The sequence below is a fragment of the Crassostrea angulata genome, chromosome 5 (genome assembly GCF_025612915.1).
Source record: "Crassostrea angulata isolate pt1a10 chromosome 5, ASM2561291v2, whole genome shotgun sequence".
NCBI classification, from domain to species: Eukaryota; Metazoa; Mollusca; class Bivalvia; order Ostreida; family Ostreidae; genus Magallana; species Magallana angulata.
The window spans coordinates 56,469,816-56,483,962 of NC_069115.1; the positions used below are offsets into that span (position 1 = coordinate 56,469,816).

At 31.7% G+C, this 14,147-nt stretch overlaps 1 long non-coding RNA gene across 1 annotated transcript; it reads left to right on the forward strand.

Annotated features, from left to right (window-relative positions):
- The first annotated feature begins 5,652 nt into the window (after positions 1 to 5,652).
- Positions 5,653 to 10,618, forward strand: LOC128185975 (uncharacterized). Its single transcript, XR_008243869.1, has 3 exons — positions 5,653 to 5,689; positions 6,661 to 6,756; positions 7,492 to 10,618. It is a non-coding gene; the product is annotated as an uncharacterized LOC128185975 (long non-coding RNA).
- The last annotated feature ends 3,529 nt before the right edge of the window (positions 10,619 to 14,147 follow it).

A 14,147-nucleotide genomic window follows, 5' to 3' on the forward strand; every position in this document is an offset into this window, starting at 1 on the left:
CAGTTCGCTATTGACGTTAAACAATATTCAAAAAAAATATTATTCATACATGTACATTCATAGGAGGAGAGACCCTATAAATCAATAAATCAAATGATTATAATAATGATAATAATGATAATAATAGTAATATTAATAATAATAGTGATAGTAATAATACATCAGTTGGATGTACTAGTTATCCGACATCCCGTTTTTTACCTGCCTCACGCAGAAACATTGCGAGATGGCACAATTGTTTGCGATTATGAATGGCAAGGAGTTGAACTAACTTAAACATTGAAGGACGAGACCAGTAATATTTTTTTAAATACAATACCCGTAGACTTTTACACTGCACGAAAAGTCGCGTTTAATATAATTTTATAGATTCGTTTACCAAATTTTATTTCTTGTTTTTAATATAATTTGTGTATAACGTTATATTATATGCAAAATATAATGTCATTTACTTGATTGGATTTTATAATAAAGTATAATTAGATTTAATGCGATATACAACAAGAATAATGTAGTTTAATAGAAAAAATTATACGTTTCGTTTAAGAAAATTGACATTCATACGTAAATAAATTTATACATAAAGTTTAATAATGTTTCTGGTATTCAGGAAATATATATGATAATTAATGTGTCAATAATATGTTATTTTATACAAAATGAAATGTTGTTTACGTACTCATTATTGCAAATACACAAAATCGTCTATATATGTATCAAAGTATCTGATATTATGTTCTGATTTAATCATGGGAGGGGTTCGAGGCGGTAAACACAAAACATCCTAATGATTATTTTTTCAGACACGTATAAGTATTTTAGATACAATATACAAAAAAGAATAATAAAGTTTAATAGAAAAAATATATAACTATGATAATTTTAGTTTGATCTTTATATGTAAATTTGCTTATACTTGAAGTTTAACTAAGTTTGATTTGCATTAAATATATTAATGTGCCATTAATACATATTTCATTTAGAATAAAATATTGTTTACACTGATACAAACAGACAAAATATTATAAAGCATCCAATATTATTATATGCTGCAGCTCTGAACTTACATGTACGTGGAAGGGGTTTGGGACGAAAAAAAACACACACTAAATTAATCACTTCAAGGAAATATTTGATTTGTAGTAAAAAAAAAAAAAAAAAAAACCAACTCACAAAGCAAGTAAAAAATATTTGACTATAACAATTGATTCAGGATGAGAGAGAGAGAGAGAGAGAGAGAGAGAGAGAGAGAGAGAGAGAGAGAGAGAGAGAGAGAGAGAGAGTTTAACCTCTACGCGCACAGCGCATGCGAATCAAATTAAGCCAATCAAAAATCGAGAGAATTCTGAACCCGCCAAGCTGAATTTGAGATAACATGTCGGATTCGAGTGAAGTAGCGAAGTAGATCTATCAGAATTTAGTGCTCTTGGACTGATGATTCATCAGATTCGTACATCGACGAAATCTTTAGGAAAACATCCATTGTCAAGTGCCGGAAGGGAAGAAAAAGTCACCACCATGTCAAGCAGGTAGAGCGCTCGTGAGAAACAAGATGGCGAAACAGTCCCACAACGTAATACATGGTCAGTCCTTTGCCTCAACTTCTGTTCTTACATGTAGCAGCACATTGGAGATAGGTTCGCCGGCCAGTAGTTCCAGTTGTTTAATAGGTATGGTGGTGATTACGGTATCGATAAACAAGCGTCCCATTAACACATGCTCTTGTAATTTTATAGTTACTTCCCCTTGTGAACATGATTATTTCCCTTGTAAGAATTACAGTCAACTCGTAACCAAACTGATTTGTAATCAAATAGTCGGATAGTCCGAGTGAAAAATAACTTAAAATTACATGATTATGCCCACAGTCATAACTTTTTAATATTGATATTCATTTAAATAAATATTGTCGGGTATGTCATATTATCAAATTATATATTATCTACCGGTATAAGTATTTGTACTCACAGATGCTTGGGGACGGGACCCTCAACCCCCATATTCACCCCCACCACATTCACAAGTTATTTTTTCACCATTTGACACCTTATGAAATTAAAGAGACCATCATTTCCAGCCGGTCAGTACTTTTTCAGTTATGAGCCCGTCCTATGATATCGCGGTAGTTATATTATTTTGTCAAAAAATCTATCAATTCCCAAATATTTCCAGAAACTAATGTTTTGTGAGTTTATATACCTCAGTAATGTTTAACGTGTCTGTTTACAATGTCTAAAAATATTCCGACATCAAATGTCAATTTCAGCACGTGCTACTATAAGTAAACAGAAATACCGCGATACCATAGAACCAGCAATATGATAGAAACAAGTATGAATAATTTAAGGATTTCCTAGCGAGGTGTCAAATTTTACAACATGGTGTCTGCTGCAAATTCTTTGCTTTTTATACCAGGGGTATATATTTTATTTCTACATAGCTTTTGCGTTAATTGCGTTTTTTAAATGTAGCTTAATTAAATCAACATATGTTCGAGGGTTGTTCAGAAATTATTGAGACATTTTCTCTTATTCTTTTAGTAAAAAAGATAAAGGCTTGAAATTTTACCAGAACGTAAATCAGGATAGAGTTTATCAATGTGAAAAGTTTCTTGTTCATGGCATGAATAGATCATTCCTAGTAAGCTGACCAACATGCCTTCGTCCTGTAACCCGGCGCAACCGCAAACTTTTCGCAACGTCATTTTAACGCTTCTTATTGCTCCCGTGTTTTAAACACCTTACAAACGAACTGAAATAAGAATTATTCTTTATTTCTCATCTTTTGTTTTAATTTCAAGATGTCATCATTTACATTTTCTCTCATTCTTATTTTTGTAGAGAAAAAATCAAGTTATTTTTACCCGAAAGTCTAATTACTGTGAATGTCTCCTGCAGTCATTTTTTTTTTTTACATATTTTAGAACTGTTGACAACAGTTAGTGTGTCAAAAGTTGTTAATTAATCCCTTTGACCTCATTCTAGTTAAACAATCAGTGAAAAAAATATATGATGAACTGAAGTTCTATACAGATGTACCTTGTCTTGTCATCGTATAGTTTTTTACGCAATTGTGTGGCTTTAAAAGGTCTTCTTCAATCTGAGATTTCCACCAGTTTAATGGTTTTCGTTGCGCCGCCTTGACATCAAAATTCAATGTAAAGTCGTTGTCAGATTTTTATTGTTTGGTAAATATATGTGTACCATATCCATATTTCAACTCGAACATCAGTGAAACTTAATCAACAGTTAGTCTCAAAGAATAGCAAAATGAACATATTTAATTTGATTTCTTTTATCATTAACTGTAATTCTACGAACACTTATAAAGTAGATGATAAAGTTGTTTAATCTCCGAGTTCATGGCTGCGCCGGGTACCTCGACCACCGTCTTGTTTATCTACTGTCGTAAACAAAATATTAAATATTCTTTTAATATTACATTGTTTTATTATTTGTTGGTGTTTCTTCAGTGTCTATGCCAATTTTTACCAAAATTCGTCACTTAGAAAAGAAAATAATCGATTTGTCTCAATAATTTCCGAACAACCCTCGTAGTTAAAAATAAATGATAAAAAAAAAATCGAGAATGGGGGGGGGGGGGGGGACAATGATTAAACACACAAGTTTCAAATTTAATCAATGTTTATTATAATTTGTCCCAAGTTATTGCTTCCATCACTTTTTGATGATTTTTTATAAAAATACACCTACACTCAAATAGAAGTACAGTTGAAATCGATGAAATGGAAAATATATCCAAGATATCTCCATTCAATGACATCATTTTTCACTCATAAAAGTTCACAGGAAGGTAAATAAATTTCTTATGGAAATTTATAACAGGAAATGTCTACATCTTTTCACCATGTGGAAATCACTTGGAATATATACCTTGCACAATTATTCAACGTTATCCAGGTGGCTATTTCATGGCTGGTGCAATGAAAAATCCCCATAGACTATTTTGAGTTGTATATTGAGATCTGAAGGGGCAAAAGCCAAAGGGGTGTTTCAAAACAGATAATCTGAAGATATTTCGAATTCATATCTATTTTGAGGATGAACATAATTTGAGCATATAGGTATTTATGATTATCAGAATATCAAGAAAAAGTGAAAGAAGAAAAAACTCGGGACAGAGTGTAGCTATTAACCAAGAATTGCTACCCATTATAGTCACAATCTGTGACCTATTGATTAAGAGTCGGCTTGGGTATACGAGTCGGTTTGGGTACGACTTGACTTGATTCCCCTTAGAGGACTAGAATAACTCTTCAATGCCTGTATTTTGATTTATTTTTACTATTTTGATGAATAGGACCAGCATCGTGGCCTCTTTTCAAGTTGAGAAAGATTGAGTTTCAGCAGGAAAAAATCTTGGAGGGGCAGAAGGAAATCATCGCTAAATACTCTCTGAAAGTAATCCATCGCAAAAGAAAGGAAATAAGAAAGTTAAAATATGTGTACCCAGCCAAGTACATGTAAGTATATTTGATGTCAATAAAATATTGGTCTGATTTGCTATCTTTAACATATAACCGCAAAAAAATATAGGGATGGGACAATACACCAGTTCATCACGGTATATACTTTGACGATATTTGGATTGATACATTTACCATTAATACAGCGATACCGTAGCAAACTTTTTTTTTATTTTCCAAAAATATCCGAGCTTCATATATCAGCTATTTTAAGTCCATGCGCCTAATATGAAAGTACAAAGATGGCAAAAAACCTCGTAAAGTTGTCAAATAGAAGCTAAATCTGGAGTGTGGAAAACTTTCGGATTATTTGTTTATGAAAAGTACTGAATACAAGACGAAAGTAATTTGTAAATTGTTCAACGTTCATTTTAAATATAATGAAATCACTTTGGACATGTGGTGATACATAGACAGATTCAATAAATTTTAAGCCCTTGTTCATGTTTTCATTAAGTTGCAATGTATCGTGATATGTATCATATCGCATCTCATGTATCGTGATTTGTACCAAATCTGCTAAGTAAAGTATCGTCCCAGCCCTGAAAAAATTCATGACTGAATTGAAGCTGCAGATTTTTTTTTCAGTGATTAATCTATTGTAGCATTTTGTTTAAATGTTTTTTGAATTAGGTTTTGCTGGAATCTTGTTGGGGGGGGGGGGGGGGGCTAAGAGTTAGTGGATTGTGTGGTACATTCTCTGACAAAAAACAGGAATTAAAACAGTAGGCTTCATCTGAACACAACATTTTACAAAGCTTTGGCTAAAATAAATAAAAGAATTGGGTGATAAAGCCTTTCATTTTTGTTGTACACCTGATTTCCACACCTAAAACTCATGATGTTCTGTATACCTTACTGATTTTTTTTTTTGCATGTTTGAATGTAATATTACTGAGACATAACATACATATATTTGATAAGCATAAATGTTGTGACTGGCTTGTATATTAATATATATTCAATCATTTGTACACATCTAAAATTTTTGTTAATTGTATTATACAGGCTTATACTGTAATGTACATGTGGAGCGTATTGAGAGGAGTTATCTCAATATCAGCAACTATATAATTGTATGGCCTTGGTATGATATTTTGTAAATGCATACTTTCAGATTGCTGTGCATGATGGACACTCCCATGGAATTTCCCTAGGATTGTAGTGAAAAATGAAATCTGATGATGGAAACCAAATATTGAAGTAAAACTTTTTAAAGAATTAATAACTTAGACCACACCAATAAAAATTTTTGTTTGCAGGGTTCGACACTAACCTTAGTCCGTTAGTCACAGACTAATAGATTTTCATACGGATGAATAAAATTTCTGTCTAGTCTGTCCGGTCAAACTAATAAAAAGTTTTGCTTAAAAAATGTGTAAATTAACAATGTGTGATTGTTGACATTTTAATGGAAAACCTTGACTGTATTTTTATTATCTAGCATATGCAGTGATTATAGAGTTACCGAGCGAAAACAACGGAGGTATGCAGGATATTATGGGTGACTTGATTATTTCTTTGCAGTAAGGGGATGTCCGAGAAAATTAATAGGTTACAAACGCACGTGTTCACAACAACAGCTTCGAAAGGGACGCTTATGTGTTTTAAAAATATAAAGGTGAAACGAATCTCCTGTGAGTTGTTTAATTTAAATGAATTCAATGTTTTACATTAAATAATTTGTAATAAATTGCTTATTATTTTATACAGATTTTTAAAGAACTTAGACAATGAAAAGAACAAGGTAGCTCATAGCCTGGATCTAATTTGCATAGATCTATTTATAACATCTGTAATGGCGGCGTACACCTAGTACACAGAGATAGTGAATACGCAGCTCATTGCTATGTACTGCATAGCACAATACAACTAAACATGTGCAACACCTGTAAGAAAAACATTATAGTGTATATTATGCACCCCTTTCTTACAAATGCTATTTAAAAACTCCATACTATATATAAGGGAAATACGGTAATGCTTTTTAATTTATTTCTGACGGGCACATAAAATTGCCTGCGGACTAGTTAAAATGAACAGGCACTAGTCCGGCTGGACTAATGCATAAAACAGTTAGTGTCGAACCCTGTGTTTGTCAGATCCCGCACTCTTGTATTTAAATTAAACTTTACAAATAATATTATAATTTTTGTTGCAATGTTATATTTTAGATGCAATAAACAGATATTTCCTGTCTATGCAAGATAAAGGAAGGAGAGAGTCGATCCTTTCAAGAAAGGAATGGATCTGTATCAAAGGAAACAAGGGTATGCCCAATTATATGCACTACATGTTTTGAGAGTCTAGACCATACATATGTTCAAATGTCCCTGTTTACAACTGCCAAAATCATGAACTTGTAGTGAAGTTCTAATTTATGCTGTATTATATACAGTGACTGTTCCATTGATTTAACTTACCTTTTAAGATTAATAAGGAGTTTTGATGTATAAATCGCATTTGCAGATAAGGCAAGAATTAACAGAAATGTAAATACTTGATATTATGCCCCCTTCAGACAAGGGAGGGAATACTACATTGCTGTTGTTGATCGGCCGGTCCACCAACAATTTCCTTTAACGCAGAGGTTGCTCCTATTGATATGAAATTTGACACACAGATTCATCATAATAATATTTTGGTCAAGTTTGATTTAGAGTCTAAATGAGCAATTTTTGATATTTTGGATATGGGAAAATCCCAATTATTTGCTTTTTCGTTCATTTCTTTGTAGAGGTCTCCAAGGAAGACGGAGACAATTGTGTTTCACAAATATCTCTTGTTTTTTGAAATATATAGTCTAATAACTGCAATAGTGTGTGCAGACAAATTTTCATGATGCACAAACACCTGTTACTCCTCTTTCCAAAAACAATGATTTAATGCTTAAATAAATTGTCTGAGGAATTTAAAAGAAAAGCCTGAACATTTTACAATGTTGGCTTTTTAAAGACAATATGTGTGTATAAACATGTGTATTTATGTGTGTATATATGTTGTAGAAAATGGAAGTTATACTATAGACAGGCTGTTAGGCTGTATTTAAACAAAAGACCTCCTGGGATGAGGAGAAAAAGAAACAAGTAGAACCTGTATTTCTTGTCAAGTACTTGATGATGTCATCAGAATATGAAAATGATTGGGAAGATGACACAATATATGAAATCACATCTCTAAAGTGGCGCTCTGACGAATGTTTAATTGGACACCAAAAGTTCTGCTCTGAAATCCAAATGTTCAAAAAGGCAAAGTATAAGACGTATAAGGACCAACAATGAATCATCTAGAGACAAACGAGAAAATATATCAAATGAACAGAAATGGGCCATTTGAGATTTTAAAAGTCATGTATAATTAGCTCACCTGAGCTGAAAGTTATTATATGGTTTTACTAATATGCAAGCATTTTGACATATACATTGTTGATTGTATAAAATTGTTAACTCCGTCCCATGGACAATTTTTGTTTCTCGCAAGAGGTTCATATTTTGACGTAGGTTTATTATCCATGTATAAAGAGTTGTTTAACACTTCTTGAGAACTGCAAAGCTCAATATGTGATATGACTGTAAAATCATTGCAAAATAGCTTGATGTATTGTTGTAGTATGATGAACCTAAAAATATGCTGGGTATTTTTTAAAATACAGGATCTGATATTACTTGTTCAACTCATACTGTTATATAAAAGAATATTCATTGTGTATTTTTTTATTGTTGAATTTTTTTTTATGCTGATCAATTACAGATTAAATTTGGCCATTATGTTTTTCAATTTTTGTCATATTGGCATGTAACCAAGTCATACTTTTTTTTATCTCAATTTATTTACAAATATGTTTAGTTTATTTCCAGTAATTAGTGCACACATCTTTATAGCATAATAGAACTGAAGACAATAAGAAGTTATTTATTTTTAAAGGGAGCTCTGTTGGCAGTTAGTTGCAGATCTTGATACCCAAGTAAGAGAAAGGTGGTGTCTCTGACCGATCCTTTTGCTCTTGCTTGTGGGCGAGTGAGGCTTCCCTGTCAAAGGCTTGTATAAGTTTAAAATCATAGATCAAATTATAAACTGAACACATATATGAGTGATATAAATTGGTTATTTTAATGAATATTTTATCATAATTTGTTTCTTTTGTTCTAAGTAAAGAGTTAAAAACTAGATTTTTGATAATTTATTGAGTAAAGAGTAGTTTTTATGGACATCTAGGCAGTTATACAGGACTTTTTGTATGTATATCTTTCAGAGCTTGTTCCTGAAACTTGGGCGTAGACTAGAAAATTTACGGAAAAAATACAATTTTTATCTCAAGTAATTTTAATCTACATATTTGTACAAGTTTCACTTATATAATTAATTAGCTTAATTACTCTATAATGAACAAAATTTGTTGTTAAAAATATACAGGAGACAATGCAAGAGTATTTTGAAAGGGCTTTGCTGGCAGTAAGTTGCAGATCTTGATACCCAAGTAAGAGAAAGGTGGTGTCTCTGACCGATCCTTTTGCTCTTGCTTGTGGGCGAGTGAGGCTTCCCTGTCAGTTTCTTACAGATGCAAGGAATAAACAAACAAGATTTGATAAGACATTTCTGAGTAAAATAATGGGGAACTGTTTTCTTTTTATGATAAGTAAGATTGAGTTGAATATTTATAGTGTCATAACTATATTTTACATTCTGTACATGCATATGCCAGGTCTTATTTCAGACCTTAATAGGATAGACTAGAAGAATTTTTATTGAAAGTGAATTTTAAGCAGGAGACAATGAAAAAGTATTTTGAAAGGGTTTTGCTGGCAGTAAGTTGCAGATCTTGATACCCAAGTAAGAGAAAGGTGGTGTCTCAGACCGATCCTTTTGCTCTTGCTTGTGGGCGAGTGAGGCTTCCCTGTCAGTTTCTTACAGATGCAAGAAATAAACAAGACTTGATAAGACATTTCTGAGTAAAATATTGGGAAAACTTCTTTTTATGATAAGTAAGATTGAGTTGAATTTTTATAGTGTCAAAACTTTTTTAAATTTTGTACATGCATATGCTTGATCTTATTCCAGACCTTATTAGGATAGACTAGAAGAATTTTATTGAATTTCCATGATTTAAATTTACCATTTCGCCAAATTTTGATAATCAATTACGGTATTGTTTGCATTGGAAGTTTGTGTAAATTAAAATTACTTTATATATGTTCCAAAATGTTAACTGAATAGTCTGGTCATTAGAATATGTATTTTTCCTTTCTGTATAATAAATTTTCAATATTATAATGTAAAACCTAAGGAATTTTTTTTTTTAAATCACATGAAGTATTTAAAATTAGAGATTAGAAATGCACATGTACATCCTATTATTGAACAATTTGTTCATTCAATTTAGTATAATTTGGTATTTGTATGCATCATATATATAAATATATAGGGTTTTTCAACGCTATTCATATAATATGATTGTTAATATATATCTTCTCTGAAGTGGTTTTCATGGAAACTCTTATCTATTTGCAGTTATGAACTATAGAGTATGTATGTAGTATGTATGTTTCTATGAAAACATGCTATTTTCGAAATACATGTACTAGGAAAGAGAATTTGTGTGTGCGTGTGTATGTATTTTAGTGACCAGTAAATAAGTACAAAAATTTGATTACTTCAGTATTGTCAACTTTCAACAATTGCTTTTCTTTATCCACATGCATTATATAGAAAAACTGACTTTATCTTGTAATTTATGTTGTATATGAAAATACGCAAGTTAAACTAGAATTTGTTATTTGCAGACCATGCAGCAATTTTTATGGGTCTGTTTCATTTGTGTTTTTATTTCCTACTAGTCAATATAGATTCCATTATTTCCATTTAATGTGTATTAGCCTGCATTTGCAGTCAAATGTGCATTTCACAATTCCAAATTTGGACATTTTACCCAAGTATTTTTTAAGAACTATATCAGAAATTATAATGGCATCCATTCCATATGTATCTGATCATGACGTACGTATATATTATAATTTTCTAAATTGTGACTTTTATGCTTAAAACTTTGAAATGTTTTGCTCTGTAAGAATACATGTATTTTTTTTTTTACATCTTTGAGACTTTAACATGCAATAAAATCGAATCTTAAGTGGACTTGTGTGTGATTTTAATTTTCAAAAATGATAGCAAAAACAATTTCAAAGAAAACAACTTGATGTTTGAAGTTATATACAGATGTATGCGGTGGTATAATTATCTAATAAACGAAAATAATAATGACGTAAAATATATACAATTCCAGTTTATATTGGCAGGTTTAATCAAAATATTATCGTCGCATAAACAAGAGGTATAATGTAAGTTGATAAAAGCGTTTATTTGAATGTTTTAGGAAGTTTAAGATATCCGTATATAATTTAATTTTTGACAGTTTTATAATGTAAAATGTAAATTAAACGAGAACAAATAATGAATTAAAATTCAACATTAAATTTTATTAACCAAACAAATTTAATATATCCATTAAACTTATTTTATTGAGCATCTTTAATGAAACTTATACGTTTTACATACAAGAGGTATAATGTTAGTTTACGGAACACTTAAATCTGTACGTATGAGTAAGTTTACAATTTTTCCGACATTATTAAATTTGTTCTTTTACGGAATCCAGTAAACTCATATTAAATGCTAATTATTTTTAAACGTTTTCGGGCACACAATATGTAATACTACATACTTAAATTTTAAATAATCGTAACGTTTAAATAGCATTTAAGGTGAAATTAAACACGACTTTTCGTGCAGTGTTATAAAATGGACAGATAAGTATGAAATGGAATTCATCCTCGACTTCACCTAAATTACAATATTTACAGATACGCATCGATCTGACAGTTCCATTATATCGGCCTTGCTCTACCAAAAGCATATGCGATGACAGTCTATATTTTGTTAAAAGGACAACAAGGTTTTCCGGAATATTTTTACTCAAATAAAATTGTAAATCTACCCTATATGTGTAATTAAGCAAAACACCAAATGTTTTAAAGCGATTTTATATAACCAACTTACATTGTTTTAGAGCCTGTATGCATCATTAATACGATATTTTTGTAACAATCATTGTCATTAATAGCGGATAATTTTCAAAAACTAATTAATTAGTCATGATAACGCAAATATGTTAGTGGTCAAGAGGCGGGCATTGCTGGCTGCAGCTGTAAAGGTTTATCATGATGCAGTTTAAGAAATTCGCAAAAGGAAATAATTTTTAATGTGTGTAAGATAGGCAGACAGACAGACAAAGAATGACAGTGCTAGACTGGTTTACTTGCTTTAATTCCTTGTTCGTTTTAACCACTTCTGTGCCACAGGGCCGATTTTGGGCGGATCACACAGTTGCGTAGAGTGCCACGGGGCCGATGTTGGGCCGATTTAAACATAAGATATTACTAAAGCCGATTTGGTTTGACTTTTCCGATCGCGTCGCGTTCAACTTTTTCAGCTACGTCATACATAAACAATACCCGCACCTTAACCACAGTTTTTTTATTGGTGGATTCAGCTTACCGCTGATTGGCTGCTGGTTAACTAAGACTAAATTATGCACGAACAGAACAACAACATATCAGAGAATGAAAAATTCACATGGGTAAAGTGTACACTTGTGATAAAACAATACATACTGTACATAACATATATAGCTGTAGCTCTGTGTATAAATTTTGGGTTAGAAAATATAAAGCTACAGTGCATACAATACTTACATGTACAAAAAAACTTTACGGCAATTTGCCGCGTATAAAAATAACACTATTTTTTAAAAATATTTACATCATACCATACCACATTTTGTGCAAATAATCCATTTAAATAAGTCTTCATTTAGTTTACTACTGTTAATATTTGTAGCTTTACCCGCCCCAAACTTTCTCCTATTAAACAACCTTTAACCGTACTCGGAAAGCGGATCAAGAACTGTATTTTTTATGTATGTAAACAAACCAGTGTTCATGTATGGAGCGGGTGATCGGGGGTTCAGAGACAGGTAAAATAAAGAAATCTGCAGTAAATGGTTTGTGGATATTTTAGTATATATATTTACACCGAAAGTGATAGGGCAACAGAAGAGAAACGAATCGGACACTTGCCTAATGAAGACGCACATGTACAAACCTCCTTGCACTCTCCACTTCCGTCTCGTTCTTTCACACCATCGTTCAATATACTTTTATTGACTGTCGATTGCCGATCGAAAGGTGTAGAAATCGAGGAATTCATACCTATCACTTTGACTGGCAAGTTAGTAGGTAATACATGTGCATTATACATTTACGGTATTTACATGAAATGAACGGTATTTACGTGAAATGAACGCTTAGCACATGCAACTTTTAAATATTATATTTTTTATAACGCCGTACTCTGGACCGTAGCTTGAGGCTATGGTTTAACGCCCGTTTACACAGAGAGAGAGAGAGAGAGAGAGAGAGAGAGAGAGAGAGAGAGAGAGAGAGAGAGAGAGTTTAGCACAGAATTTAAACATACGGGATAGTCGATTTTGAATGAATAAAATTGGGGGGAAATAAACTGTTCTGAGAAATCCTTCAGCTCTGGCATTGACAAGCGTATACTGATAACTCGGCCTAAAAATAGGAGTTAACCAATCATATAGTTTTCACACCGGCGGCGTGTATAATTTATGCATGACGTAGCTGACAGAAATGATCGTGACGCTATAGGAAAAGTCAAACCAAATCGGTTTTGATAATATTTTGTACATCTTTTGGTTTTAAAGATAACAGTAACGAAATTTTTGCACATTAAGAATATTAAATATTGCAATTTTTGTGGACAATATATGATTTTTTCGTAAATTAACAAAAGAAAAAATATTATATGTACATATGTTCTACATTTAATAGTTTTAAAAAAATAAAATTTGCGACACAAATGATTACAGGTTACATGTATGCTCTGTTTGTGATACGAACGAGTTCTTTCTCATAGCAGTATTGAATAAATGAGATAAAAATCAACTAATTTAAAAATGAAATAGTTTGCACTGAAAATCAGGTTATTCTTGCACGACATCATCATATTTTGTTTCACAGGTAAAAATAAATATAGTTGTGAAAATGTTATATGTATTGATTCCTGTCAATCTTTTACCGGCATACATGCTTTAAGTATAATGCTAATGTTTTAAATGCGTCACAATCTCCTGAACATTCATTTTCATATTTAAAACTTCCGAGTATAATCCTTCTATTTCTTTCGGAAACGTATTGTTAATTCATAGCTGTATAAACAGCCAGACTAAAATCTACGCGCCCCGTTTATCGATTGGTCGAACCTACATCGACTGAAACTAACAGGACTTAGATAAACACTCTCCGTTTATGGATTGGTCAAAACCTACAGCGACCTAAGAGAAATCACGGACTGCACGAAATTAAGCTAACGTATTGATGTATATTAACAATAATTTAGCGGATTTTACTTACTTTTTACAACCAATTTATTTTTTTTTAAAGAAAGATGTAAATATAAACAGTAAAATGCTTTCTTTAAACTTAAACTGAACTTTATTTATATTACAACGATTGATAAACAAGTTCTACAACTTATATTAATATCTCTCGTTGGCACAGGTGTTAGCACCATGCTTTCTTTGATG